Source organism: Xylocopa sonorina, chromosome 10 (genome assembly GCF_050948175.1).
Source record: "Xylocopa sonorina isolate GNS202 chromosome 10, iyXylSono1_principal, whole genome shotgun sequence".
NCBI lineage: Eukaryota > Metazoa > Arthropoda > Insecta > Hymenoptera > Apidae > Xylocopa > Xylocopa sonorina.
Window position 1 is genome coordinate 6,652,847 of NC_135202.1, and position 25,859 is coordinate 6,678,705.

Here is a 25,859-nt window from a genome sequence, read left to right on the forward strand (position 1 = left end):
GCTGAACAATTCAAACTTACTGAACCCGAAAAAAAAGAGAAGAAAGAAACGTATTTACAACTCAATCCACTAATTTACATACGTAAATTACCTTGGTGCGCACGGCAGCGTTAAATCGAGAACAAAATTCGAGTTCGTCGAAGAATAAACCCAAGGCCCGGAAATGAAAATTCCCGTCTCACCGTGGCCCCTCGACTGGCTTGATAATGCCGTCACGGAAACAGAGTATTTCGGCCGCTTATTTATGCGTTCACGCTTTATCGAGCGTTCAATTCTCCCGAGCCGCACGGTAAATAAGATAATGTATGCGATCCTGTCGAGCTCGACGGGCTCGTCTCCTCTATCTGATAAGATTAAAACCACCCTGACCGTCCGTTCACTCGCGATCGTCCCGACGTCGATTTTCAATCTGCGTGCACGCGCGAGGCGTCGAGAGTTGGCGATCGTCTTCTCACCATCCGGTGGCGAATCATCGCCGTCGCGTTTACGACGATTCGAGGCTGATTAACGAGCTGACGTCGATGGTCCACGCTTTCGTAGTGTCATCTCGCGAACCCTTAACGATCGAGAGTAAGTCGCGTTTCGCGATTCACCACCCACGCGTGTTCTAAAATCGAGAACCCTTGGTTCGCAAGCTGACGAGCGACGCTGAAATCACTGTCGACATTGGATTCGTTGTGCTTCAGCTTAAGCGTTTGGTTAAGTTGAAATTTCAGGGTTTGAGAATTTGAAAAATGTGGGGTTTCAGGTCGTCATAGACGTTTGACTAGGCGTTACAACCCTCTCGCACCTGTTCCCCATTCGACTGCATTAAAAACCAACAAAGTGCATCGAAGATTCGAAAGAGGAACTGGTTTCACACCTACCTCCCTGTTTTTCTTCGTATCGAGAGGCGGGAATGACTGAACGGTTTCAATTTGTCCGCGGGCTCGCGAGGAATCGAACTCCCCCCAGCAGCGTGATAAACGACCGTCACCATTAATTATTACGCAAGGGAGGAATAGATATTTCCACGGGCCCCGTACGGCGCGCAGGCTTTGATGTCGTTGCGTGCGTAAATCAGCCGATTTCCTTGGGACGAATCTCGAGGAAAGAAAGGGGACGATGGGGAGCGAACGGGGCCCACGGCCCATCCCCGAAATTTATGCTAAGCGAACCCCTCGGGTGGTCCTCTTAGGATCTGGCTGCCTGTAAATTTGAATTCCTCAAGGGATGACCGTGACTCTGGCCCTGTCATATTATCCTATCGTCCGCGAGATGTGTTGCCCCTCGAGGAAGTATAAAGAACCCTTTATTGCGTCCTACGACGCGCCCTTAAACGGGGATCTGCCTTCCGGTGAATCTCCTTAGCGCGGACCAAGCACTCTCTCTTTCTCTGGATATCTCTTTTTTTATCTCCCCTCTTAGTTTCAATTATGGGGCCGAAAATATAAAATGTCTTCTTTCGGTAAATCTTCTTAATTTGACGGGAGGTTTCGCGAGGATTCGAGCAACTTTTTAGCTGGCTTTTTTAGGGCGCTCTAAAGAGGTACTCTTCTTTTTGGTGGATCTCTTAAATTCATGACACACACAGGTTTTCGTGAAGATTGTTTGATAGAATATTTATAACGCGCGTATATAGAAATGTTCCTCAAGTATCGACTGTTTCGCTTTGCTGTTTATACCTCTACGATCAACCAGGCACGTAAAACTGCTTCCTCCTTTGTTTCTTCCTACTTGAGCCAAATCTGGTCGCCAGATTTTCGCCATCGACTCCGGTGAACCTTGTGCCGCCTGCAAAAATTCCGAAACTCGACTCCCTCGTAACCGACTCGCCCGTCTTCACCCTCGAACCCAAAACTCCAGGGATTTCCTCGCCAACGGAAGCTCGCAGCACGGAATGCAAAGAAAGGAAAAGAAAACCAGACGTGCACGTGTTCTCTCTATACATCGACCAGGGGGGTTGAAACAGGTGACGTGGACCCAGAGGAAATTCCGCCCCTCGAAAGTATCGACGGTGGAAGTGTGTTCTTTCCATTCTTGGATGACATCGAGAATATTAATCGTCGCCTGTGGATTCATAATTTTTTTTTCTTTTCTTCTCCTACCAGTCTCGATCTGTTTTCTTAGGTCTGGCTGGTGCACCTTGGCGCATCGTTAGGGCGCACGAAAGAAAACAATCCGCTAGGCGGACCCTCAAAGGGATCGTTAGCTATGGCGACGAAAAAATAAATCTACGCGGGACGGGCTCGTGGGGTTATCGACTTTATGGTGATTTCGCTGGGATTCGTTCGCATAATGGGGTCAGGAATCGAAGGCAACGATGGTAGGAAGGTTTATCGAAAGGGTTGCGTTTAATTGGCCAATTGTGGACGATTTGTTTCACACAGTGGCTATAAAAGATATTAATACACCCAGTGTATTTAGCATAAGATTCGTCTGATTGTTAATTAGCTCGAATTCGATTAGCTATAAATATTTAATATCGTAGTGATAAAATGTAGAAGGCGATCGAAGGTATGGGCACGTGCCAATAATTTTGTAGCCACCGTAGGTTTCTATTTTGCAACATTTCGCAATTGTTTCGCAATGAATTCGTACAGCAATGACGGCGATGGTTATTGACTGTGGAAGATTACAATCGTTCGATACTTGCGAAATTACAAGTTCTCCTTAATAGAAAATTAAGCAAGCTCAATTTCCATTCGATTACCAATCTGAACGGATGGTATACATCTAGAATCCATGCATATTCAATCAAGAACGCCCTCAAGAGCCACCCTAACGATTCACGAACCAACTACGCGCGTTACCTCAACGAGACAGAAATTTATTAACATTAATTAGCACCCCATAAATCCACCCTCATGGAGGAGTAGAAAATTCCTAAAACAACGTTCGTTGGGTCGCGCGTCGACGATGGATCGACCAAGTGATGTACGATCGATCGGCACGCCTTTCGTCTATAAAAATTTACGACGCGCACGCCTGTCCTCGTGGCGAAGTTAAGCGTTGTTCTCGTTCGCGGAGCACGCGCGCGAAACTGTCTTTCTCTCATGGCCGTATTTCAATTTGGCACAAACGGCGCCGTTCGTCGCGCTCGGTCAATGCGTTACTCGGTTCCCTGGCCGATGGCCAGAACGCGGCTGGAGATCGGCGATCCCGTGAAGAGAAGCGGGGGCGGCGTCGCGCAGAAAACAAGTAGCCAGTCGAACACGTTTTCCTCCGTTTAACGACGTGTTTATCGCTCTTTTTACCCTATTTTTTCATCTTGTTCTCACTTCTTCTATAGCGTTCTCTGATGAATCGAGCTTAACGCTTTTTCCTTCCTCGATTTTCCATTCCACCCAGAGTTTCTCCTACCGTTTCGTATCTCACACCGTGGGCTCTCTATTTCTCTATTCGATCGTATGTAGCTCGAACAATCGCGCGCCTCCAACGCAAGGAATTCGCCATTTGTTACCATACGGATCGCTCGAGGGATCGAAAGAACAAAAGAGAAGAGAGGCAACAGTTCTCCACCCACTTCTCAACAAATCACATCTCGAACCGCAGCCCCTCGGAACGATCCTGAAAACGCTCGCGCGTTCCCCACAAAACCGCAACCGGATCCCTTTTTAAAAAAATTAATCCCGGTCGACTAATAAATACCCGCTCGAAATGGACCGGCAGAGTGTCGGGACCGACCTTCAAATTACTACCTTGCCGGACGCCACCAAATTCCCGACCTACGTCACGATAATTACGGGTGGTCCTCGGGGCACCCGTCAAGGAACAGGTTCAACCGATTTCATTCAATTTGTCCAGCGAGGAAATACGCCTTGTCCTCGAGCGCGGAGCCGTCCGTGTTTCAACCCCTTCGAGTCTTACGGTGTGTTTCCGGGACCCCTAGGAGGGACCTCGCGCGTAGAAAACGGCCAACGCGTGAACGCCCACGCGTAAATCACCGACTTTTCCCCGATGGTGTCGCGCGAGGGACAATTTTATGGGCGGAGCGGACGGAAACCACGGGTCTCCATTTCGGTTTCGCTTTCTTTCCACTCTTTTCTTCTTCTTCTTCTTTTTTTTTTTTTTTTTTTTAAGTACTTTCACGGATTCACGCGTACGTGTCCGCGTTATCGTTTACACGGAAAGGGCATTAGGTTCATTGTTTCATTAATTGGAGGAACAGGTAGATAAGAGGTTTGGCTAATTCCGATTGGATCGGGTGGGGAAGTTCGTGTTTTAAGTCGAACGGTACGTCTTTAATGGCGGATAGGGGAGGCCTGGCGCCTGGTCTAGGTTATGTTTATGGGACGCGCGTGTTCGGGGAATGAAAATTCTTGGAGTTTACGCGCTACGGGGAGATTCGTTTCGGTAGTCGTTAAAGGGGTTATTTCGTGGATGGAAGTCGACGGTACCAACTGTTTGGTAATATTTAACGTGGGTCTCTTTTTTCTGTTAAATATGGTGATCTCCACGGTTACCGAAAGATCGCCGTAAACATATCAAGCGGTACGGAAAGTGTTAAAAACTCGAGAGCCTTAATTAGCGTTTCTGAGAAATGCAAATCTTGATCGGCGCGAGGATTAAATCCTGCGGGTTTTTTGTGATCAAAAATTGGAAATCCTTTGTAAATTACAGTCGTCCCACTCGGGGCCCCGTCTTCTTTCATTTCCATATTATTTAAATGAAGCGAGGGTAGAAATTGATAGTTGGACGCTTCCACCGTGGCATTACTATTTCTTTCTATGAACACGTGCGCCGTAATATCTATTCTCTAGGACTATCGTCGGCGAATTAAAATTCTGACGCTAGACACGGGCGTGTTCCTATTTTCCAATTGCATGGGCAAGGTGAAAACGACGCCCATACGAGGCAGCACGCGCTATTCAACATCCGTCACAATGGAGGCTCTTTTTCACCATCGCTCAGACCAACGTCCCTTATTATCGCCAGAAATCGATATCGTTTCAAAAACATTCCCCTATGACAATCACACGAATACATTCTCTGCTTCCTCGATTCCAATACATGATATATCAGTTCCAAAAATAAAAAGAAAACAAATAAACAAATAAAATAGTAGCGAAAATCTATAATTTATCCAAGCGTTGTAACGCTTGAAGAGATCTAGCTGCAAAGGTATCGAAGGGTAGGTGTAAAATCGTGAAGAATAGGGATCGATTTCGAGTACAAAGCGTGGCGCGTCCGACGAGAATTTATGAACTGATTCCTGAGCGGGGGTGGAGCATCGTTCCCTCGGAAGGCCGCCTAATCGAAGCTGTTTCTCGCGGTCGAGAAAGCTCGTCCACCCACCGTGTGTGTGCGTTGCGTCGGCGCCGGATCAAACGATGGAAACGTGGAGCACGGAGAGAGAAGGAGGAGGGTAAGAAAAGAAGAAGGAGAGAGAGAGAGAGAGAAAGAGAGAGAAAAAATAAAGGAAAACGAGTAAAAAGGGGGTCCGTCGGAGGTGCAGCGCTGCTTTTCTGGAAGGCAACGCTCCCGTGAACCGTGCCCCTGCCCATAAATCCTCCGCCATAAACCGTAGAACTGGGTGAGCCATAAACCGGAAGCACGTGCTCCGTTCGCTCGAGCCTCGCACACACGGGCGCGAGCGCGTCCATCGACGTCGCTGTTCCACGCCAACGCTCGGCTCGCGCGAGCGAGGCCGGCGAATCTTTTTCCCTCTCGATTGTCAGAGCCCCCGTGAACTCCGATTCTACGCTCCCTTTTGTGCTCGCGACGCAACAATTCGCTTTTAACTGTCCTTTTCAGAGCAACTTCTCATGGACCAGACGTGGCTTTTGCTGGCATTTATTTTTTCTTTTCTGTTTCCAACACGGTATGCGAATGGGCGGCTGGGTTCCGGTTTCGCCGGGAATCAAGTGTATTCTACGTTTTACGGATTATCCGTTCGCTTTTATTTACTTGGCTGGTACACTAAGGACGATTACCATTTGGATTGTCCTATGATTTAATACTGATGACTGGGGATTGTTAAGGTGTCTGGATACGATGTGTCTCTTGATAGGCTTAGAGAATAGCAGTGTGCTGTAAAGGGGGATTAGAGAGCGCGAGGGAAAGCTCAGGTGTTGAGAGTGTTGAAAGAATTTGCTGGAGCAAGTAGTTTCGCATTTGGTGTTCGTATAATGGACTCTGAAGAGGCGTGGTAGAATTCTTTCGCTGTAAGGGTGGCCAAGATATGTTATTAAAATGTCCAATTAGAATTTGAAGTCTATAACGAGCGAGTTAAATTTATTGTATCCAGTAATAGCCAAGAGGTTCCTGTTTAGAAATTTCGTGGGGATTTGTATAACGTGTTCGTGGCCGTATGTGAGAAAAACCGATCGTAGGGAGAAATTATGCTGGGAAACAGGTTGACGCAGGTTAGTGTTATCCTAAAATATCCGGAAGGGTGTTGATCTTCGCAGTAAGCCGCTTACTGGGGATATCCGTTTTAACCCCATGGGATTCCACTTGTATGGGGAAAGTTGCGACGTTCATGGGTGGTCCAAGCGTGTTTCTGTTTCACGATTTCACCGACAGAAACAATAAACTTTCTTTTCAGCTGGTTACCTTCTGTCTACTTGATCTTCTCCATTTTTTCTTTTTTTTTTAGTGAACTCTCTGGTACAAAGTAACAAAAGCTAGCTAGAGGAACATCCATAAAAAGTAGTAAAGAATGTATTAACTCTCGTTACCATTTTTCTCCAACTTGTGGACCCTTCGTCACTTTAAAGGGGGTTGAAAGAGATAAAGAAGAGAAAAAACTTTAAAGACTTCAAACAATTTTCCTCCGCCCAAAACGCGATAAAAAACCAAAGCAGATATCCCTGTGACCCCATCCCTCTGGAGGGCATGTTTGCAGTGACTCGCTGTCGTATTTACCCTGCACTCCACGCTAGAATGCATCCTCCACCTCGATCGAAATCCATCGAACGGCGATCCTCCTTTTTCCCACCAGCGAAAGAATTGAATTTCGACAAGTCCAGAAGCTGGAACGCGTTCTTGATCAATATTTGACCGGTCCTGCCGGTGTCCGACGAACAAAGACCGATGCAACAACCGCCGGTGGGAAGCCTTTCACAACCGGTGACCGCAAGAATTTCACGCCAAGCTCGCGTTTTAGTTTTCGATCGCGACGAGGACGCTTTTAAGGAACCAGAAGGAGAGGGGGGGGGGGGCTCGTAAAAATCGAGCTGACCAAGGAACAGGGGATAAAAGTGGCAGGAAACGCGGTGGTCAGGCTATCCTTTTTTCTCTCCTGGATAAGGTTTCCAGAATCTCTCTCGCGGTCCGATACCGACCACTTTTATGGCGGGAATTAACGATGGATTCTGTTTGTATCCAGTGATAGAACGGCCGTTGGAAACGCCGATGAAATTTGTTCCTCTTTGCCTTCCGTGAGTCACCCGGTGGCTTTTAGACGATGTCTCGTCGATTTGGGTACTCGGACACTCTTTTTCACTCTTTTTCGTCCCTTTAATTCGGGGACTGATTTAGGGTAAGAGGTGTGATAGCTTTCTGTAGAGGGGACTGGTGGAATTTTATAGTTTCGTTCTATTCCTGGTAGCATCGTTCAGTTTATCGAGGCACGCTCCTTTTTCCACATCCAGTCGATCTCTGTTTAAGACTATTTAAAGAGAATGGTACTTCGTGAACGACTGTTAATCATGTCTCTACGATAACATTGAATCATAAAATGATGGGCATTCGTGTCAAGAGTTCTCGAGAAATCTCTGTCTCATCTCGGTTCTACTCAGAATCCATTCTGGGCGTTCTCTTTCTTACGCGGAGGCAGATTTAGGCGCTGCGCGATCGAGCGACAAAGCATCTTCCTCGAATCGATCTTGGGACCAGAGCAAAACGATCTGCTGGCACGTTTTTCGGTGATTTCGCTCTCGCTCTTGGATTTCGGCTCACGGCTCGTTCACGACGCGTGCTTCGTACCGTAGACTAAATACCGGCATTAAATTAGGGAGAGGTCGACTCCGAACAAGGCGGCCCGGTGTGTAATGTACGCGGTCGAAATGGTGTAATGAATTATGAGCGGCGAGGATGAAGTCAGCGCACGCCAGCTTAACGCGGACGTCCCTCACGAAGTGGTAAAGAGCACTTCTGATTCTCTCAGTGTGCTCCGTTCTGCTTTATCTGCTCGATCCACCTCCTCCCCGCCCCTTCGCGATTCGATCAACCGCACCGCTATTGTACGTGACTCATCGTTCTCAAGTGCGAATAGCCAACAGAACTATTTCACAGCCTAACTTTGGATCGAACAATCGATCAGTTCCAGATTTCAATCAAGGAAGTTCATCGAACCGATCGTCCAATCGATCTTGAGCTAAAAGTTTCTCGCAAAAAAAAAACAACATATCTATCGTGTAAAACACAAACAATATCGAGTGACAATAGACTGGCAACTATAATTATCGCTACATGTTCGTACTGGAATTGTATCCGTATTTTACTAGCACTTCTCTGGCCAGCACCTCGCGCTTCCCATATTTGCGAAACTCTTAGACGCGCGTCGCTTACAATCGCTCTTGTCTTAGGCAGCAAGGATCAATCCGCATTTTCATGGAGATCTCCCACTTCGCGTGGAATACTCACGCTCGTAAGACAGACTCCTGTCTCTTTAAATCCCTGTCGCTGTCTCCTTCAGCAACCGATCGGCGGTACGCGCGGCCGTCCGTAAGGGATGTTGCACGGGCGTTAAGCGGGAATTTATAAGCGTTACGCGCAGAGAGGAGAGGACGGTGTTGGGTTGTACGGGGTATTTTGGAAAAAAAGGCATCCGCGCGCAAATAGAATAAATCCGAGAGTGGCGCGAGAAAGTGCGGGGAGAGCGATGCGATTCAAAACGTTCGTCCGCGATATAAATATTCCAGGGACGTGCGCGCGTTTCCCCACCAAGTCGAGGTTCGATCCCCACCGTGTCGGTTTGGCTCGCGAGGCGTAGCACGTCCCGAAAACGTATCGCTATGCGCATCACGGGCGCTTCTATCGTCGCTGCGCGATCGCGGGAAACCGCCGAACATGGCGATCGCCGATTCGAACGCGGCGAATCCGTCGACGCCAAATAGGCGCGAGCTGATCGTTTTAAATCCTTTTGCGAGCGGGCGGTTGCGCAACGGCGGCTCGACCGGCGAGTTTCGATTCCGTTTCCTGTCCGAGCTCCCCTGGAGAACGGCCGACTTCTTTCTGGTACCCTCGAACGGCCTAACACTTTGCACGTGGCCGCGGCGAACGCTGAAACGGGCTCGTGGGGGGATTCCTGGGATTATGCTTTCCACTTTTTTCGCTCTTTTGTTTTTATTGAGGATCCTTGGGGCTTTTTTTTTTGTCGCGACGGTTAGGTGGAACGGTATGTTGTCACTCTCTGTGAAACATTTTCGGCTGTTACAGAGGGGTTAGGTGTATGGGCTGGTTTTATGGGAACCGTCAGGAGGCTCTTTTTCTGGGCTGCATAAGTTCCGAGGGAAACTGTGCTCGCTTGCATTGGAAATGATCGTGAGTCGAATGGTACGATGGTTTTTGATGGAAGAAAGGATTTCGGGAGTTGTCTCGTTTCAAATGGCTCGATGCTTGGTGAATATAGATAGCTCATCGATCGCAGACTATTCGATCATATTGTCCGTTACTTCACTACTTTATTGTTCGTTGTATCACTTTCTCTTAGATGATTCGTATCCTTCGACTTTCTACAATACAATTTTCGACTTACAAACTTTGCTTCGAGACTTCGAAAGGAAAGATACATTTCTATTATTAAAAAAAATATATATTAAGATAGAATCCTAGAAACTACCCCTACTGAAAAAGAAACCTTTCTGTTTCTCAAATTGGCAAGGGTTGAAATAGAATCGTGGAGTTGATTAAAGGCGACGAAAAGCTCGTTCCTTCGAACACCTTATTCCGATGCATAGTAAGAAGAAGAAGAAGTAGAAGAAGAAGAAAGCGTCGGTGGTAGTTAAGCGCAGGCATAGGTAGCTAAAAAGGGACGCTCGATGTAGGTACCTCCGCGTGAATAACAAAAGGCTGACGGAACGTGCGCCGCGTGAAGAACAGTGCGCCGTAGGGTACGGCGAACAGGGAAGTGGTTGCGCGTGATAGTGGAATATTCATTTTGTGCCCACGATCGTCAGTGTGCGATGTGAATTCACCGGCGAATTAAACGGAAAGCAGACGTTTCACAAGCCCCGTTTAACGCCTCGCCCAGCCCGCTCACAATCGCGCGACGCCCGCCTCTTTTTCGTCCGTTTTCCCGCGTATAATCGATGGCCTGTTTATGCTACGTATAATTCCCGTATTGGTCTTGTAAAGGTAAATTAATAGCGACCGCCCCGGTGATTTATCGCTGAATTATGATTTATGCGACTTTGTGTAATGGTCCTTTAAGCGTCCGCGAGAGGTAAATTTATGGTAATCGCGGATCCGTTATTATATTCAAGTAGTTTATGCAGTTGAATTCTACGTACGACATCACTCAGGGACTTTTTGCATCGGTTGTATCAGCGAGATTGATTGAATCGTTAAAATTTAACGCTAACTATTATTATCGCAGCTCTAAAATTGTACGACACATGGTTAAAGGCATCGCGAGCATCTCTGAAAAGATCGAAGATCCATGGAGAAAAGTGGTCATCGATTCGATAACGTGAAGTGGATCAATAAGAATCTAGCTGACGTATTCTTCACTCGAGGGATGCGCAGCTGATCACGTAGAATCTAATGGTTGATCAGATAAATGTTGGACTTCCACCCTCTGTCGAACGATAACGGGACGATGCAGTTTTATCAATTTTTCTACCTTTAAGTTTGCTCAAGCGCGTTTTATCTTCCGGTTTTTATCAGGAAGAGGGACTCCCGGTGGGTGCAGGTACCATTTCGTTTCAGCGGTTGGATAACGCCTCGATAGCGTTATCGACCTAGCACAAGAATTTCCGTGTGGACCTTTTCTAGGATTCTTCGAGACTTCAAGTTCAAGCCAAGCAGATTTATTATCGAGAAAGTTTTCAGTCTGTAAGACGCTGTAACCCAACATCTAACGCAACATTAAGGCTATTACGTGATGTCTAGTCTGCGACACTTTAGCGTTAGAACATGAGCCTTAAATTACAGTTATTCTCGTTTCTTCTCAAACGTCGCTCGAGATCCTTTGGAGAAGGAAAGTATATTCGTGGATAGAATCACGCAAGAGAGTATCTTTTTGCAGTCGCAGCGAATCTACTGGGTCAGGCTGTTCGAAAATTCGTTTTGCGCGCCGTGGCGCCACGCGGGCCCCGGTTCAGGGAACTTCGTGCCCCAGGCTCCCTTTGCTCCCGTTCACTCCTGTCACCCGAAACATCTGCTCGACGGGAGCACTAGAAATATTTTTCTCCTTTTTTTTCTTCTTTATTTCAATCGTTACAGCCTCCGCGGCTGGAACAGAGCGCGCCTTATGTCCCCTGTTCCCGGCGGAAAAAATACAAATCACTTCGTTAACCGACGAAAATTTATATTCTTCTCGACCTCATTAACAAACGCGCGGAGGACGCAAGAAAGAACGTCGAAACGCCCTTTTTGTCGCTGTCCCACCGCGGTGGAACCGCGTCCTATTCTTTTTACGAGAAAAAGATTCGACAAAAATTCGGTGGACAGCTCGAAGGAGTTAATTAAATTTCGAATGAGATCAGCAAGTGTTCCGTTAGGGGAGTCCAACGAAATTCAACGGATAAGTACGTTAATACGATGGTTCAGATCGATTGCTACGTTTCTCTTCAAATTAGGGAACGCGATTTTTACATTCAACCCCCTCGAGCGATACTTCTGTTGAAACGCAGGATCTACAGACACGTAATTATAAGTATATTGTTAATGAGAGTGTGCGTTGCATTACCAGCAATATTGCTCGGTAAATTCACTCCATGTAGTATCAGGTAAAAAACATGAATGGAAAGATATACTTTCTACGAAATTAGTTGCACGAGGATTATACTTAAGTTATGCTATCGTTCGAATACCGTATGTACATAGATTAGCCAGCTGATAGCGTGGCAAAAAGTATTTCTGCAAAATGAGTTCGCAGGAACCTATACAGTTCGGAACGTGTACACCATTTACGATGTGTCAGGATAATCGATTAATATTCCGTGCAAGGAAAGCGGAGGGCCGGGTTAAAAAGATTGGTATTCGCGTTTTTTAATCGGGCCGGTAAGTCGATGATTTGCACGATCCGGTCAGTTAGTAAATTTTGTTGGAATGCCTCGATATTTTTGTCCAAGTGTTTTATTAGGCGGGCATACTGCTCGCTTCTTGCGACCAGTCAGCCGATAAGAAAGTATCAAGTGGTCTGGGAAAAAGCTGGGAGTGCCGTTAAATTAAGTCACAGTTTTCCGCCGGCCTTTTCAGGCTGCTCGCGCGTCTAACTGTAACGTTGAATAAGTCGCGTTGAATCGCGACACGGCGCCCGTCTATGTACACGTATACTTCTACACGTATTCTTGCTTCTCTATTGCGAATCTGATTGTGGCTAGCTGCGCTAACCGATTAGCGTATCTGTCGAACGGTGCCTGCAAGTTATGTCGTTCGGTTATTTTATGGTCGTACTACTGCCACGGTTCTATGAGATATTATGGCAGTCTGTTGAATATAGGAAGTGTCCGATATCGGGCTTACGGAGTTACGTCGTCGAAGATTTAACGCACCTCGCGTCCATTACAATACACGGCCGGATGTTCGAGTCGACATAAACTACCACAAATTTATATCTCAAACTAAACAGATCAAAATCCACAATCTCATCGGTCTCTCGCATCGTACAACTCCCTCGAACTCACCCTAGTAAGAAATGAAAACAGAACAACCCTTGTCGCCTTAAAAATGAAAGAAACCATCCTACTTACTACCAGGTACAATCAACTCTCCCTGCCGTGCCTGATTCCCGATGCACCGTTCAAATCCACTCGCTGGCCACGCATGTCCGGACCATTCGAAACACAACGAGGCACACGCACACACCTTATTACCCGTTTCGCCCTCGTAACCGCACACACTCTAGACGCGTTTCGCGATCCCAGTAATGGACAGTTTTCTGGACAGACGGCGCTCGTACGGACGATCGAGCAGATGCACGATCCGCGTGCCCATCGACGACAGGATCGCAAAGGGGGTGGAAGAGGCGCGCAAGAAGCGACGCGAGACAGACGGAACGCGACACGATCTCTTGACCCCTCTTTGGAGTCGGGGTAGATCGTTGTCGATCGTGGAGGTCGTGCTCGAGGGTACGCGGACAGGACACGACGTAAACTCGTGGAGGCGCGCGCGCGATGTTTGTTTGCCGGCGGCACGTTTTCGTCTGACAGCCAGTGGCGCGCCTCGTGTCGTACCTGCCGATGCGCACGCGCAGCATCAACCGCAGGAGCTGACGGCGTTGATTGGCCGCTCATTGATTGGTCCTACACGCGGTTCGACTCACGTGCGTGTCGGTTCCCGTGGGTTTCAGAAGGTTAGGTGACCGTGGGTGGGGGCGGACTGTTCCCGCGACTTTTCGAGCACCGTGTTTATAAGTCACCCGTAGGGTGATCGACTTTTGTCGCGGCTGTGGGTGTGAACTGTTCTCGTCTGAATTTCGACTGGGTTTCCAGGCTTGGCGACTCGAGAAACCGTTTGCAGACAACGTAAAGGTGAATACTTGTCTTTAAGTGATCATGCGAGGCGATTAACGTGTCTTGTTGGGAGTCAGGGTATCGGGGAACTTGGAACAGTGCATCAGAATTCGCTCGACAGGATTTCCCCCTATCTTAGATCAGATTTATGAGCGGTGTTGCGAATTTTAAAGAGTTGCGCGATCGTTTCCATGTATTGCGAAACGCATGTATTTTGATTAGGTTGGATTTGGTTTGTGTGTAGGATTGGATGGTCTGGTTGCACAGTTATGTCATATTCAGTTACACCTGATCGGAGTCCGGTTGAAGATTTATACCTTTCATTTGGAACAAGCTTTCTAACGTTTCACCTGCGGTATAATTACTGGCATTCATATTGAAATGAGCCGATCAATTAGACTAACGATCCGCAGATCTATGACCCACGCACGGTGTAGGCGAAGACGTTTAATGATTAATAATTAAATCGTATGCAACTAGTAAACGTAAAACGAACATCGGCGACTAAGAGTTCTCCTACGCATCGATGAAACAATAAAAAGTTTGCCAATTAAACAGATTACAATCTTTAGCAATCTCTACGACCAATTCCTCCTTATTTCTTCGTGCCTCTTCGTGCTTGTGGCGTAAGGATAAAGGTTCTAACTTATAAAAATAAGTAATAGCAATGATTATTATTATTTTTATCATTATTAAGTAATTCAGTTCAGGATTCGACGACTAAGAATTCTCTTACGCATTGATGAAGCAATAAAAAGTTTGCCAATTAAATAGATTACAACCTTTAGCAATCTCTATGACCAATTCGTCTTTATTTCTTCGTGCCTCTTCGTGCTTGTGGCGTAAGGATAAAGGTTCTAACTTATAAAAATAAGTAATAGCAATGATTAATATTATTTTTATTATTATTAAGTAATTCAGTTCAGAATGGTTTTTATTGTTGATAAAAATAGCTCGTTTCCAAGAACGATCTCGTAACCAACCGCAGCTGGAACATCTTTATAGACGTAAAATGGAAACGGGAATGAGATTTGTTTTGTAACGATCGGTACGCACGCCATGTTTGCAAGCCGTGATTACACCGTGTCGAACGACCACTTTTATCGTCGTCTTGCGAAAGGTGCAAACTGTTAATTCTTGGTCCGCCATTGAAAAACAGCGTTGGCGTCCCTTACCGACCTATGTAACCGAACAGCACAATGAATCGGTGAACGACCTTTCTTTCTTTTAACCACGCAGTTGTCGATTCACAAAGAATTGTTTGTTAACGCCGGTTATTCTTCTTCACCACGCTCCTGGCTAGTTATTGCCTTTTTTCTACTCCTCGATTCCACGAAACGAGGGTTCTCGGATTCTAACAGGAAACATCGTAGAAATCACTGTGAAAGCAACGCGCGACGCAAAGTTATTTTAACGAAAAAATAATAATTCGAATAAGAATCGATTAACTTTAACTTCCTGTCTCACAAGCCTCTTAAAATTACTCTGAAATTTTTCGCAGTTCTCGAAGAACGGATGACAATTTCGGACACGTTCATTGTCCGCTGAAAAATGAACAGCATCCCTCTCGAACAGGGTGCCACGAGCGGCGTGTCGAGCGAGTGAAAAAGGAAGAAGAGATAGGAAAAACGACGCCGCACGTGCGCCGTTTCCGGCGTTGCGGCAAATCACGACGGTGCTTCCGGTGCGCGGCGCATTCGGCTGGCGGGGGACGCAAACGAGAGAAACGCCCCAGCGCGCGCGTCGGAGGAGGACTCGCCGTGGCGGCACCGCGATATGCCCGACACGAAACGGACGCGTACGCTTTTTCTGAATTACGTGAACGCATTCACAATGGATCCTTTACGAGATCAGCCGGCGATAAGCCCAGCCGCCACCCGGGTTTCGTTGAAACTCTCGTTGAAAATGCTGCTCGCGGGCTCCTTTCGAGAATCGATCGCGCTGGGGACTTCTAGCCGTCGCGATTGATTAATCGACTGACTACCCGCTTTGTGTGAACTCGGTTGTCGTTTACCTTTGTTGGCTCGATTGGGTTCACCGTCGATCTGAATTCGAATTGGGTAAGGCCGAGTTCTTGTCAAGCTTCTCGCACTGGATGCAACATTCTTATCACTATCCTTATTATTGGTACTAGTTACCAGATATTTCTCGAATAGAAAGTTACAGAAAACTCAACTTCTCTTCAATTTTTTATCACATAACATTCATCAACCCCCTAAAACTCGTATACTCAAAAGAAGAGAAGGTATTCAAAGAGCGAAGGAAGGAAACAAATACAGAAAAAGCATAGAGAATTAAATATACCAGCAGACGATTCCTAAAGTACAAGGAAATCATTATTCCATCCTTTAAGCCACCGTAAGTAAAATTCCTCCACGTTTCTAAATCCTCCTTCCCCTTCGAAAAGAGTCCCCTTCTCGCGACGAACGAAACAAAACCCTCGAAACGAGCAATGAAAGCCACGACAGAAAGACAGAAGCTCGATTGTTACCAATTTTTACCACGAGGCGTTCATTATATCAATAGGGTGGATTTATAAAAATTTCGCGAAACGGTTAACCGTGCAAGGATCGAGAATGTAGTTAGCAGGAAAAATCATGGCGGACACCCTGCTGTCGCGGAGGAAGCCCTCTAACGAACCTCAGGCACGAATAATGCGCTGCAGATGCCTGGCTCTTTCACGGAGGCGCATCTTCTTCCCATTTTCAGGGCTTTATCTCGGATTTGTCTCGTCTGGAAGCATCTACCGCCTGACTCGCCGTTAAGATACGCCACGTATCCACCGTGGGACGGTGATTCGCCATCGATTACGCGGCTTTTAGCCTCCCCACGGTTGATAAACGATCGGCGTTCTCTTCCGCCGCGCCAGCCGAACAGAATTAATTGGAGGGGACGTGATCGTGTGCAGCAATTATTTCTTTCGCGATTTCTTTTCCAACGGGGGGATTCGGTGATCTTGGGGATGACGTTGCCTTTATGGAGGTCGCAGGGGTTTGTTTATGGGAAACTGATGAATCGTTAACATTATTCCTTCTTTTTTGGGACTTGGAATTTTTGTAAAAACACGTCCTACGGTTTTTTGTTCCTCTTTCTTGGTAGTTGGTCGAGGTTTAAATGGTCATCTTTTTAGACAGGTTTCTTGATATCGCGTATTTTATGCGAGTTTGCAGAAAGCTATGGTGTTATTAGGAGAACATTGTTTCGCCAGTTTATCCAGTTTCTGATAACTGTTCGCATTTTTATCTCTTGTAACATGGAACGTATTTTCTGATCAATTATTTTTATCTAATCATCATTAGCGTAACGCGAATACATTCTTGACTGCGGTTGGATGGCTCTCGAAGACTGCGCGAAGCTCGCTATTCTTACTTTATGTTACAGTTTAAAGTACGCGTGGGCAGCTCGATATTAGCGTTCTGCATAATTATTTTCACCGCTAATGTTTCACAATGTCTCCTCTGGAACACCCACTTTCCCCAGCCAGTGTGCGCGCAACCGTGTTGTCTCGTAAAACAAACCGCGTGCACGGTGTTCGCGTTTTCTCGCCAGAGATAATCGACGAGGCGCAACTGGTTGTCGAAAGAATTTAGCTTAATCGGGCCGTGACTTCGCGTAAAGGGGGGGCCACGATAAGACGGGCAGGGAGCGAACGGTGGGCGTTTCATGCTAATCAACCGGCGGGTTTCGCGACCACGAAGGACCCACCGTTGCGAAAAAGAAAAATCCACGCCACAATGGTCCCGGAACGCTCTCGAGAGCTTTCACCTCGCACGATCCATTATCAACATTCTAGATGAAACCCTCTGTCCACTTTGTTACTATCGCCAGGCTTCACCTTGTCCCATACAGAGCGTTTCTCTTTCGAACCAGCTGGTCCTTTTCTGTGCTCCTGCGTTTTCGAAGAAAAACTACGTCACGCGAGGGATCAATTTAATTTATGGCCCCGCAAACTCAAACGATCCAACATCCATCGCGTTACGTTTAATACAGACTAGGCTGGGATTAATTTAAATTATATTGTGTCGCGTTGATTGGGTGCAAATAAAAGATGATGGCGCGCGTACAGTCGAGCATCGAGAGGATCGAAAGGGTTAATGGTTAACGAGCACGTTGTCGCTTGTGGACGCGACTGTACCACCATTTAACGGACACCCTATACAGCCGACCCCGTCTCTGCGATGGGTATAAATCTCCTCGATCAGGGCTCCAGAGACAAATACTGTTGTCAGCGAACGACAAGCCGTTTACAAGCAGAGGAAACGAACGTTGGTAGCTTCGGCCACGAAGAGATAGGCCGTGCGCCGCGAGACGAGGATCATTTGTCGCTGCGATCTTTCTAACGCTGTCAAACCTTCTTGGCCTCACGCTCGGAGCCTGTGGCACCGCTGTATATCCTAGCCTATGATTTAACGCCACGTGCAATTTTCCAAACGATCCCCGTCGGCTTGTAATGGGCTTTTGTTCTTGCCATTGTACGTTCTCGTCGTAGGAAGTCAGTCGTTCCAGGCTATTCCGGTTCTGGGATTGTCTCAGGTGTGCTGGTTTAGTGTTGGGCGGGTGGTGTCGCCCAGCCAGCTTTTTGGAGGCTCGTTAATAACATGTAATTAGGAATTTCTTATGTTTCTTCAATATTTTATTCAAATGTTTCTGTAGACATAAACGAATTCATTTTTGAACCCTCTGTCGCAAAGAGGCAAGAATCAAACGACCCTCCACTCGACTAAATCGAGATTCTAAAGTGTCCTGCCTCTCATCGCGCGACAATGAGCCGTGAAATCGGGCTTTTTTACATTTAGAATGAGCCCACATGAGGGTGATGCGTCGCGTCCCCTCGTGCGTTACGTCCTACAATAACACAATTCACTGCTACGACCCGAGGCGACAATACGTAGTTGTCTTCAAGAGCAACGCGCCGGCTGCTACGTGAGAAAAACAATCCACGACGAGTGACGCGGCTGATTTCGCGGAACAGTCGACTTCCACGAAATGCGAAATCCGAAAACTACGCGTGGCGAACCAGTGTCGTTCGATACGTCGTCTAGCGCACAGGTACGCTACGCGTCTAGTCGCTCGTCGTGGTTACGCGTAATAACGTGTGTCTTATTCCTTTCTGTGTGTAAAATCGAATCGTACATACGTACGTATAGTACAGTGATTAATTATTCTCCAGTGCGAACTGACAGTGATCGAGACTAATTTTTGTCTTACTGTTTCTACGTAGAAGTATCGTTGCCGCTGTTCTCTACGTGCGACGACCTCAAGTGTCTTCGAGAGCCGTCTTCGAGAGCTGTACACTCAGACCATTGTGGAAGAGCGGTCCAGTATTCAGAGGTAAGTCGAGCCAATTTCAGTTTTACGTTTGCTCGCTCGCGACGATCCTCTGTTATTCTCGTCTGGTGTATTCGAATGAGACTCTATGAAAGTATCGCGTTTATCATCGCACGAACCGATCGGAGCGTAGCGTTCGACGAGCCCTTCGGCCTTCGTATTGAAACGTAATGTCGCGCATTAATATCTGGGACATCGTCGAGCGAAACGTCGATTGGTATAAATTGTCTGATTAGCATAGAATCGAGAGATGATGATCCCTCGGTGCTCGCGTTCGTAACGCTCGCGCCGCCAAACGCGTTCGACTTCGAGGGGTGGAATATTAAGCAGCCGCATCGAACGTTTTACCATTCGTCCTCCTGCGAACGTTTTCATTTCTTCTTTTTTTTTTTTCTCTCTTTCCTCCTCGTTTTATTCCTTCATCTCTCTTTTTCCACCGCGGAGATTGATGCTTTGTGATTTGATGGATGGTTCGAGCCCGTCGAGAACGCGCCTGTCTGTCTCGTCGACTGTTTCTCCTTTTGCCCTTTAGAGTCGTTAAGTTACGTTTTGTGCACGCACGTGTGTCGCGCGCATTGTCGGACGATAGAACGGGAAAATGTCGACGTTAATTGCCTATTTCTCTAGCCGAAGAACGAGAAGAATCTTGTGAAGAATCTGGAGATATCCTTCGTTACTTCGCAATTTTAATAAATACATAATCTCAATAAAATGCTGAACAATACGATGCTTAAACGTAACGTTATGCGAAATTTCAGGAACCCAAGATCGAAACAGATCGATGCAGGTGGTCAGACTTTTAAGACGCGCTAATCACATTCCATCCGGTACCAATAAGTGCCTCCATTATAAAACTCCTTTTACGTAACCCAACATCGTTGCAAACCACTTAATTAAGCGGCGTACTCGCGTCTCGTTAACCAGCGCACGGTTGAACCCTGGGTCGTATCGTCTGTCGGTTCGTTTCCCTCTTTATTCGAGGATCGTTCTTGTCCAATCAACCCCGCGGGTACCGCACGGCGGCGGTTTCGCTGGTGGGTCGCGCGACAATCAACCATGGGCCCCCGTCACCTACCCGTAACGAGCGGTTATTTATCCTGGCTCGCGATCTACCGGACCACCGCGACGAGAACTGGTTCCTTGGTGAATGAAGGGAAGACACCGCGAACGCGCACCGGTTCCCTGCGGCTATTCGACCGCGAAAACCGTAACCACCCCGCGTCTGATTGGGCCACGATAACCTGGTCACGGTACGAGATGCGCCGATTAGACGTGTATGGGATGGTTATTCGGGTGTTCGAGATTTGTTTGACAAAGATTTCGGTTGTTGTTGACCGCACGGGGGTGTGGTTTTTTTTTTTTTTTAAAGAGACGTCTTTCTTCAGTACGACGCGATTTTTGTAGATTTATTTTGGTATCTTTTATCGAGGAATTGGAATTCGAAAGCGATTCTGTGTACAGAAATGGATCGAAGAGGAACGATAGAAATCGACGTTGGAGATTTAGCTTATTTGTTTGATGGAGTCGGCGGATATTTTCTTGGAAATGGAACTCCTGCGAGGCATGTTCTGCGGTTTCTCTTAAATGTAGAATAATGAGAAAAGGGGGGATTGCGAACGGTTGTATGATTTTATGCGATCAGCTGCGAGAGAGAGAAAATGTTATTCGGTATAATAACGATGCTTCGAGTCGGTGGTTTAAAAAAATCTCCCATTACCGATCCTTCTCGTAACGCATTCTCAATTCCTTCAATTTCCACTAACCCTTCCCTCGACTTAATTACCATCAATTGCACGCCGTAAAGTAATCGAGCACGCTCCCAAGCCTACTCTAACCCCCCTCCCATTGAATTTCAAATCAGTCCTCCGTGCCCGGGAGTCTGCCAATTAAACAGAAGCGAGACATAAAGAAAAACTGAAAATAAAAGAAAACAGAAGAAACCACTCCATAAGTAAAATCAACATTAAGAAGGAGGAAAAAAGAAGTAGGAACGGCACAAAACGAACGAGGCAGCAAGAAGGCAGAAAGCGAGGGGGAAGAGAAAAATAGAGGCGAACCAGATGGTATCGGGCACGAAGCAATTATTCTAGAAGAGTCAGGTGCAGTTACGGCCCCGCTGAAGGGAGTTGAACCGTGCAATCGGTTTTGATCAAACACAGGCCTGCCACAATGTAATCGCGAAAAGGGCAGTCCGTGTACCGCTGATAAATCGACCGGTTTCCCTCCGTACCGAGAGGTTTTGGCACCGCACGCAAGCTCGCGCGCGATCTTATCAATGGAAGCTGCGCCACGGGACACGTTACGAGTACGCCACGACGAGAACAAGGAGACCGGTTGATCCTAATCAGCGGGAACGTTATCTGGATTTGCTCAGCTCGAATTATCGCCGCGTTTCTCACTGACATCGCTCTTTACCTTAAACGCGATCGCCAAGGGCTAGAACGATCGCTTAATTACCGACCGAGCATGTTGCTCGTGTAGACTGGTACCAATGATGTTCTCCAATCAGATTTATGTACTCTGCGCGCGGTGCTTCGTGTAGGTCTCGATTAATTAGCAGTGTTTTTATTGAACGTATATATGGTACATCTGCTTGTATCATCTGTTGCAATTCTATCGATGCATTTAAAAATGTTGGGTTAACGAACAGACTCAATTCGTGGCGAAGAATCGTTATGAGCTCTAGATCATTAATTACCAGTAGAGCACTACTTACTCAAGTATCAATCCGTAGCGAACATCTTGCGCGTAGAAAATATGATATTCCGTAAAAAAATATTCTAAGGCTGAAGATCACGAGTCTTCTAGCTCGCAGTATTAATAACCCGTATTAAAACACCCCACGAGCTCATGCTACGTCCGGAAAATGATTGCATCGATCATCTTGATATCGTCATTTGCTATTCATACGATTTCTATAGGGTAGCTATAATTCGGCAAAAAGAGGCTCGAGACGGAGGAGAACGGAATTCTATTCCAGGTACCGCGACCTCCCCAGGGTTAATCAACCACGGTGGCTTTAATCACGCGTGGCCTTAATCGCGTATCGATTCTAATGGCCGTACTGATTATTAAATCCGCGTGGAAATTCCCTTTCGCTGATCCATCACGAGGCCCTCAGTGGCCTGGCCACTCCTGGCTTCTTTTCCCGACTTTGATTGATACGTTCACGTAAACGGCAGCCGGAAACTCGCTGCCCGATCGGGTATCGCGCTAATTAACGGAAAAAAAGCCGGGCACCGAGGCGGCCACGATCGCGACGCGATAATACATCATATTGAAGGTTAATTATCGCGTGGTATCGCTGTCTCTCTCTCTTAACCACCCCTGTCGCTCTCCCTCCCCCTCCTCCCCCCCCCCCACGCTATCTTATTTTCTGGTCCGAGACGACGGTTATTATTTACGGATACGGTTATTACTTTGGCCGCTATATTTCTTTCGATGGCGGATCGTTGCGCGAGTCGCGAGCGGCTGAACAACGCCACCCATCCGCACCCAACGCTGACGGAGACAAGGACAGGGGTATACAGGGTGTTCTGTCCGGTTAAACGGAATGGGCTCTAACTTCGAAAAGGGTCGAGGTCAGAGGCAAGTTTTATGGGGCGAAGTTAAATTGTTTTTCGGTGCTTCGTCGGAGGATTAACTGGTTCTCTTTGAACGGTAGCAGGGTTTCAGAAATCTCCAGGTTGATTTAGTTTTGTTTCCCCTCTGACGTTAATCTTATACTGAGAGCGGCGTGATAATGGTTATTGTGCTTGTCTTTAAGGTTTCTTTGGATATTCGCGTTAGCGTCTAGGTGAATTGCTCTCCACAGGTTAGAAGAAATTAGCTCGAGAGATCCGATCTAAGCGAGATCGGAAAATTTCCTAGTACAGAGAAAGTTATGTCTTCATCTTCGTTGCGCGGGACACCCTGTATAAGGAGAGCCGTGGCCCGTTCCAGGGTGCACTGGGCGACATAAAAAGATCGGTAACATCGTTACGTTTCCCTGTTCTCCATTAGCATATCCGATTACGGGCAGCAATGCGCGCTTGGAACGAGATAATTAGAAAAGATTGCGCCGTGAGTCCGTTTTGCGGTGCGCAACACACCTCGACCGTGCACTCTTTCTCGCCTCGTGTCCCTCGATCTCGTTTTTTCACCCTCTCTTTGTCCGTCCTTCCACCCTTTTCTTCCTACATTTTTTTTCCTTTTTACCCCCGTTCGACTCCTTGCCCGCCCCTCGCTCTGTTCTTTCCTCCTCGTACGAGCGAGCGGAGAAGTGAATTATGATCGACGTACGTATCTGCGGCGACGAAAGGAAAACATTAGCTTGTCGTTTTTCATCGGACGGTTCGTACCCGCGTTTCGAACCGCCGGTAAGATTCAATTTACATCAGCCACGTGCACCAGTGGTTTCTTCTTTTATGATGGAGTACCTCGCGCGAGCTTCTTCCTTCGTTCTTCCTTTCTTTTTTTTTTTTTTCGCTGTTCGACTTGGTTAAGTCAGCGCGCCAAGTAAAATGGACTGGGTCAGGGGGTGTGAATTATGGACGAGGGAAGGTTGCGGTTCTTCTGTTCGATTTTTAGCGAGGAACAATGAGATTTTCGAGTCTCCTCGTGCGTGCGACGTTCGTTTGGAAAGACGAAGAAAGATGTTGAATTTTTATTTGAAAGATAATCAATTTAGGGGTGGTTCGGTATGCGTAGTCGTCTAGACAGAAAAATTGTCTTCCTCTATTTATTATATGGCGACGATTTTCGATATTAGTGGCCACGTTTCTCATGTAAAAGGATCGTCACTAAGAATATTAAGATTTTTTAAAATTCACCTTCACCCGTATGGTCACCATCAACGGCTGCTGAAATGAACGATCACTGCGGTTAAAGAGATTGGTCGACGACCGTTTAAGGAATCGCGATAATAGACGGTTTTACGACGGGGACAACGCATTCCTCGTTATCCACGGATTGTTCTTTAAAATGACGAAACAGGTTGCATTAATCATCATTAAAGGCCGGTGGGACCGATGTAAGTAGCTGCCACGAAATAATGAGACCGTTCTACGCCGGGGATCGTGGCCCCTTAATCTCGATTGGCATCGAATAACACGCCGCGGCTACCAGACATATTTTCTTCTGCTTTCTTGCCCGCTCTTTCGCTCTCCCTCTCGTCCATTCCCTCTCGTTTTATTTATTTACTTTTTTCGGTTATTCTCGTTTCCTAAACGAGGCTCGTTCCTGTCCACGAGCTGGCGCGAGATTTTATCAGCGGAACGACGAATACCGTGGAAAAGGGACCCTTCTGGGAGGTATCCGTTGAGATCGATTGCCGATTTCGTGCGATCCAGCATCGATAACAGCGTTAATCGATGATGCGGGCGACAAATTAGCTGCCGTTTACTTCTCGATGATCGATGGCCACTCCTCGATGGTTTAGCTTGGCTTAGGAGACGTTCGACTATCGTCTGCCACGCTATCTTTCGTTCCATCTTCGACTTTGGAACGTCGGATCGTTGTTTCGTCTAATTCCCCACTGCCAAAATTGATAATAAAATAGACGTAGTATTATACTCCGTGAAAATTGATGCGATTCGATTTCACGGTCACGGTTGTTCGCGTTGGTTCTAACTCGAGGCTGACGCGGCTGGTTTTCGTCTCTTTCTGACCACGTGAGTCAGAACCAGGCGGAGAATCTTTTCAGGACGGTTGATACAGATCCTTTTGTTTTGCGCGCATGATCCAGCACACGCATCGTCGTACAGTAATTGGCGGAATGAGCGCAACGAGGTCGAGTGATTGGCGAGGCTCTCCTCGGCGAGGCTCCTTCGAGCCTTCGGCTTCCATTACGATTCTGCTTCTTCTGCGAGTTTATCTTGGAACGATCTGTCGATCTGCGTAAACATTACATCGCCTCGCTGCAAATGCTTCGATCTAGCAATTTTATCGAATAAGTTTCTTAAAGAAACAAATAAAAAGTATTTCACATTCGTAGCGATTTTTACAGCTACTTCCTCGAACGCTTAACGATACGGTTAGCGATACATCTGCTCGCGAATTTATCCTGTTTCCATCGTACTTTAATTGAAATCGCGAGGTGGAAGGATTCGCCTCGAGTTTCAATTCAATTATAGAAATTAATCTCTACGTTTCCGCGAGTTGGCAGTGCGATAAAAAAATTAATATCTCCGATAGCGGAACTTGGAGTCCCGGTTGCCACGTTACTATAACAGGAAGCAGGTTAGAGGCAATTAGACCGCACGTGGCTGCGCATCCATGAAAGGGTCTAAATATGCAAAGGAGCGCACGTAATATTCGCGAAAGAATTCGAATTGAGGAGTACGTCGGATGATGAAGCGAGGTTGCGTAGCGAACTTCCATATCTAGAACGGCGCGCTTGTAAAACTACGGATTTGCATAAACATCCGCCTCCGATGGAAGCGGAGAGGGTTACGATCGAGAGGAAGAAACGTGCGAAGGGGCGAGGAGAAAAAAAGGACGACGAAGGGAGTAGCCACGAATCGAAGAGGGGGTTGCGTCGAGAAGTCATCGGGGCATCTCTTATTTGCGGTTTAACGCAGCTGTGGTTACCATTATTACGCAATCAGGCCATTAGGAGGCGGCATTATCGGTCCCCGCAAATAGCTTTATAAGGCGTTCCTCGTGGCCACCGACTATAAATAACGATGATTTATGGCCAAAGAAAATTGTTGGTCCGTCGCTCGTCTGGCTTCCCCTCTTCGCGTGTAAACGCATTCTCTGATTCGCGAGTCGATCAATCGGCTAACAGCGGGACAGAACTGTTCGTCTGGTCGAAGTCGACTAGGAAGTCGATTAATCGCCGATTGATACGTAAATCTTGCACGCTCGAGTAAACGTGGATCGCGTATAATCGTCGATTCTTTGTCTCGCAAACGTAAACCAGGTTGCGCAACGGATTTAAAG

The 25,859-nt window shown here is 47.0% G+C and overlaps 1 protein-coding gene across 4 annotated transcripts in view; it reads right to left on the reverse strand.

Moving 5' to 3' along the window:
• The window catches only part of LOC143428313 (fibroblast growth factor receptor homolog 1), a 63,980-nt gene that overhangs the window by 23,944 nt on the left and 14,177 nt on the right, over nt 1–25,859 (reverse strand). Inside the window, exon 1 of one of the 4 annotated variants that reach the window (XM_076903089.1) lies at nt 12,846–12,985. The exons of the other annotated variants lie outside the window; for them this stretch is intronic. The gene's annotated coding sequence lies outside the window, so the exon portion shown is untranslated. Of the gene's footprint in view, nt 1–12,845; nt 12,986–25,859 lie in introns of those variants that run through there. 4 annotated transcript variants of the gene reach the window in all.